We start from the raw sequence: 6,217 nt of genomic DNA, 5'->3' as shown, positions 1-6,217 counted from the left end.
TTGATATTTACAGTATCTTAAAGATATGAAATACTTTCTTCTTCTTAATTCGTCAATTCGGTACTTCTCTGACAAGTAAACACTCTACGGTGAAAAATTCATCTCAGAAAAGTTAGTTGCTCTACAACCATGAGAAAAAATCTAGTATCGCTGAGTAAAATGACAGAATTTTAGGAAAATTTCCTCAATTTCCTAACAACAAAAAGAGATTTGTTAAAATCTCTCCTGAGAAGTGAAACTCCAACCCTGAACTCACATTTCAGGTTTCACATTTTTAAAGAGTGTCCAAAAAATTCACGCTATATTTCATTGATTCACGTCATTTTTGCTTTAAAATATTGACACTGAAAAAAAAATGCATATAGCTGATAGTTCAGGGCTATTGAAAATAATGCGTTACACTAAAGAAGAAAGCGTTTTTATTCTTGAGGCATATTTTGAGCATTGTGGTGTCACTAACTTGTCGTGTAGTTTCCTGTTTCAGTTCTTAGAATCGGCCACTCAAATCATGTGATTTAACGCAAATAGCGATTTCTCTTTTGTCCAGAAAATCGGCAAGATTTGGAACTAGAAAAGTCAGTAACATTATGACGAAATTCAGTCCAATCCATACAAAATAATCATTAAAGATTTCGATAAAAAGAGTATACATATGACAACATCCCGTTATCCGATATTGGATAACAGATATTGAATAAAGAGAGAATGAGAGAAAAAAGAAAACAAGTCAGCTTCAACTGCATTTTCAAACTAGTATCAATTTCCAAAAGCTGATTAATTATCATCGGAGTAAGATTGTGCAGGCTTCCAGCACATAAAGTTTTAATTATGTATAAACAAATATATGAAAATAAATTGCATTTAATTCGTTTGAATCTATTTGTTCGAATTAAATTTAGTTAATTACTCTAAATGATTATTGTATTATCGTTTAAAGGCAGTTTATTTTAAATTGGAATATTTAACAGCAATTCTCCTTTGGATTAAGACATAGATTATATAAACGAGCTACCGTTTCTTAATATAAAAAAAAATTTATATTCAAAATTACTGTTTGTTTTCTTACTTAAGATATCATTTTTATTTCATAGTTGCAAAGTTATTCAGTGTGATAAATATAGCGTGAAACGTTTCATGCTATTATTTTTCTTTTACCTGAAATGTAAAATGTTTTGTTGTTAACTGCTCTAAAATGCAAACTAATATTAATAATAATAACTGCATGTTAAAATTTAAAACGGAAAAAATGTGTCACAAAAACTTTATCATTGTACGTAGCTTAAAAAGAATTTCTTGGTAAAATTTCTTGATTTTTAAAATAATTAAATTAAATACAATTAAATATGAAATTGGCTAAAAATCTATTATTAACTCATTTCAATTTTAGAACTCAGGCTTATTTTGCATTTTAAATATTAGAAAAATTTATGTATTTAAAGATTCTTTATTTTTATTTTTCCCTCAACATAGATTAATAAAAGAAAAAGCCCCACATATGACGCACCGAAAAATCATCAAGGTAAAATTAAACTTCTGTTCCTCAAAAACTTATAAATTAAGTTTTTATACGTAATTAACTCTTGATTGCCGACCTGGTGGCCGAGTGGTTAGCGTGTCTGACTGCGGAGCCGCTGGTCGCGGGTTCGAATCCTGCTCAGGGCATGGTTGTTTCTTTCTCTCTCTGTGTTCTATGTCCTTTCTCCATTGTGTGTGAATGTGACCCGCCCTATAAACTGGTTTGTGGTGTATGACGTGGGCGACGCTGCTCCACCACCGTGGCTTCGCCACAGGTGCCCACTGGGTAACGAGAAGAGAGTAAGCAGTTCTGGCATTCCAGTGGCCAATGGGACAGCCCCTAAGTGCCCGCCATTAAAAAAATAATAATAGTAACTCTTGACTAACGAGAAGAGAGTAAGCAGTTCTGGCATTCCAGTGGCCAATGGGACAGCCCCTAAGTGCCCGCCATTAAAAAAGTAATAATAGTAACTCTTGACTACACGACCTAATTTTGATTGTAAGAAATTTTCCAGCAGGGTCATTTTATGTCTGACGAAAAACTTATTTTATGTCTGACTTGTTTGAAAACATCACACTCTCTTAACCCATTCATGCCCAAGTTTCAATTTATCAGTAATATTTAAATACGTCAAGCACAATAATTTTTTTTCCTTCAAATTACTAAAATATGCTGTCATACACAGGATGAACTTTAAACAAAATTCACGCCTATCGCTAAAATCACCGAACTTGAATAATTGAACCACTATATACTGGAAGAGTACTATGCCCAGTTAACCAAGAAAGAAACCACAGAATAACTTTTGTTCCAATGATCAGATTTTCACGTACAGAGCATCATTCGTAATGGTTTTAAATAATGAACTCAATGTGCTAATCAATTAGTGCCAAATATTAAATTGCTAAATCAGACACAAAAATGACCTTTCTTTGAAGAAATAATTTTCTTTCAATACTTTAAGATTTTCGATTATCAAAATATAGGGAATAGCCGCAATCAGGAAAAAAATGATACAAATAGTTCAGTTAGGACCACGGTCGAAAGTTTAGGTCCAGTTTACCTTTCATCACTATAAAAATGTAAATGTATCCGGGCAAACTATAGAACTTTTGAAGTGTGAAACCAATATATATTCCATTACAAGTTGAAGTAAACCATAAAATTCTTCATGGTTAGTACAATGATAGTGTTACTACAACTCTCAATCTTTCTACCATTATGGATAATTTAGGTCACTACTGTGTTTGGTGCGGGCTGGAATCAGTAAACGCATCAACAAGCTATCTATTGGGATTCAAACCTCAACCTCTTGACCCTTACCTAACCTAAGTTAAAATTTGTACAAATACAATGAACAAATTGCATTCAATTCATGTGTTACATTTTAGAAAATTTTAGACTCGTTTTTAATTAAACTAGATTTTTTAAACTGGTTTATGATAATTAATTTGAAATCTCGAATTACTTGAAACAGGTTATAACAATCATTCTACCGATTTCTGTAAAACTAATTTTTTCTACATAAAATAAACTTCAATTCAAAATAAGTTTCTATATTTTTTATTTCATAAAAAATTTAGAAACTTTCCAGATGCTTAGTCCAAAATGTTGCCTTTTAGCTAATGGCTGCCATTTTTCGAATTCTTATTCAAAAATAAATTGAAAGGATGTTATTGAAGATGTAATTTTTTTTTGTTTGTTTCTTTTGGATCATTAATACACTAGCAATAATCATGTAATCATGAATCAGTCAAACGCATTTTTGTTGTAAAGTTTCAGGCAAAAGATTTTAGTAGTTGTTGTTAATTTACGTCACACTAGAGCTGCACAATGGGCTATTGGCGACGGTCTAGGAAACATCCCGGAGGATGATCCGAAGACATGCCATCACAATTTTGATCCTCTGCGGAGGAGATGGCACCCCCGCTTCGGTAGCCCGATGACCTGCGCGCGAAGTCGAGCACTTTACGGTAGCACAGTTTAACGAGGACCAATACCGCACACCCTCGGTCCCTACGCAGACTGATCCAAGTGGTCACCCGCCCGCACACTGACGGTAGCCAGTGATGCTTGACTTCGGTGATCTGCTGGGAAGTGTGTCTTAACGATCAGTCCACTGCGGGGCGTAAAAGATTTTAGAACCACCAATTTCTTATGTTGCTCAAATATTAAAGAACATTAACAACTGAAATAAATTTTCCTAGAATATACCCCCTCTATATCAATGAACACACATTCCTTTTGTTTTATCGCTGTCAAATTTTACGAAAATGACTTAAGGGTTCTTGTGTTTTGTCTTACAAATCAGAAGCTGAAGAAAGAGATATTCCGGGTAAAACGCTTAATGGTTTTATTTAAAAAAATAAATTAAAGAAACTAATTAATCTGTATTTGCTTTACATGAAAAGGAAAAAAAATATTAGCGTCCATTATAGTTGTTCCGATCGCATCTTAACACTAATTTATGATGTCTGCCGCTGAAAAATTACTAAATTGCAATTTCATTATGCATTTTATTAAAAAAAATATTTATTTTTAAAAATATTTATAATTGTATATTATTATATATATATTATTATATATATATTAATATTAATCTGTATAAAATACGGATTAATAATTATTATTTCTATTAAAAAATGTCAGTGCTATCATCGTCTCCATCACTACTGTCGTCTCAGAAAATTTTCTCCGAGGATGTTTTTCACACTTATAACTCAAACACTTTTGATGAAAAAATATAAAATTTGCCTCATTTTTAGAGAAATGAGCAAAGAAAAGCCTGTTATAAATATATAAAATATTGGTGTTTAAAGTTAGGAGACTTCTTATATTTCGCCGATAAATCAAGGACTGGTGAACCGAGTTTCTTAAAATTTGGTATGAAGATATTATGACATAATACAAGCGAACTAACATTTCAACAGTTATAATAAGCATTCATTATCGTGCATGACACTCATCAGAATCAAGAGATTCAAAACAGAGAATACTGATTTTAACAAAAAAGAAAAAGTTCAATAAAAGGTTTTGTCCCCTTTTTGTTTATTTTCATACACACTGTGATTTTATGTAAGAAACATTACAGTTTCTGTATTCCTGTATCAATTGGTTCCGCACATTCAACAATGTTGTTTTCAATACCAGGATAGTTTCTGAAAGGGATCTGTGATTTTCAAATAATCCCCCCAGAGCTACTTTACAAGATTCATGCCTGGATTAATCAATACCACAAAAGTCTTCACATTCCAGAAAATCAAAGATAAGATCTAACAAAATCGGAAATAAAGAGGTAAATTATATGTAGCTTTTTGAAAACACGTACTCTATCAACTCAAGGTAAAAAAAAATTCTTTATTTTTCTTAATTTCGAACTATATTTGATAATTTCGTTCAAATATTTATTCCCCTCGCCATTTTTTTCCTTGAAGATAACATGATAATATAGTCAACTTTCATAAAAAAATATTTGGGGTACTTTATTAAAGGACTCGACGTTATTATTTATGTGAATTAATATAGAGAGATTTTTAAAAATATATTTTTACGCTCTTCCTTTTTAGATGTGCCATCTACTTGGCCTCAGTGTATTTGGCAATATGTCCATTTCTTCGCTAGAGAAAATGAAGCTCAGCGTATTTTTTTTGGAGCGAATTTACTCCGTTGTTTTTCTTAATTAAAACAAGTTGCTAAATTTTTGGAATCAACTGAAATAAATTCTTATACTTTTAGCCGTTTTTAGTACATTACACGTTCTGCAACTCAAAAAATTGGTCGTTTTTAAAATGTACAGTGAGCCAAAAAAAAGATCCCTTTAAATAATTTTTGACTAAATGATCGGAGCTTCTCGTTCTATTACTCAACCTTAATGGTTCAAGGGTGCGACCTCAAATATGCTAATGAGTGCCGACGATATTTTAAGTTACAAAATGAGGCATAAAAACGTACCTTCGATTAAAAAATATACCTTTTCCTGACGTATTCGGATTTCTGACCCCTAAAATATAGGGGGTAGCTGCAATCTGGGAAATGTGGTCCCTATATTTTCGTCAGGAGAACGATCCAAAGTTTGGACCACTTAATGTTAATTTTACTTTTTGCATATTTCACCATGTATCGTGAACTTTTTAAGTGAATTTATAAATTTCAGCACAAAATTATAAAATTCGTTTATCCAAATATAATTCCGTGCAAAAAATTATTTTTAGTAAATATTTTCTTTTTATTATTTTATTTACTAATAGCAGAAAAAGTTTTGAATTGTAAGATATACAATTTTTTACATCATTTTAAAGTATATGTAATTTCAAATGACAAAATACAAAGTTTGAGCGGAATCGGTTGAATGATTCCTGAAAAATAGAATTTTAAAAAAGTCGTATATTTAAAATTGCATTTCTCAGAAACTATTCAACAGATCATTAGATCAAAAGTTATTCTGTGGGGTCCGTTTTTTTAGCGAATATCAGTTCATAAGCGAATTTCAGTTTACCGATTTGCAATTTTTAACTTTATGCTCAATTAGTTTGAAATTTTAATTTACAATTATTATTTTTTTTTTTGATTTGAGCAAGTAACCAACGTCATTACGATATTTCGATTTTTGAGTGATTGATGCGCGATGAGAAGGCACAGATCGAGTATTCATCTATGAAAAACTACATAAACAGTTTCGAAAGTTTTTCGAGCGATTAGCTC

The sequence above is a fragment of the Parasteatoda tepidariorum genome, chromosome X1 (assembly GCF_043381705.1).
Source record: "Parasteatoda tepidariorum isolate YZ-2023 chromosome X1, CAS_Ptep_4.0, whole genome shotgun sequence".
Classification (NCBI taxonomy): domain Eukaryota; kingdom Metazoa; phylum Arthropoda; class Arachnida; order Araneae; family Theridiidae; genus Parasteatoda; species Parasteatoda tepidariorum.
Note: the sequence above shows the minus strand (reverse complement) of the source record.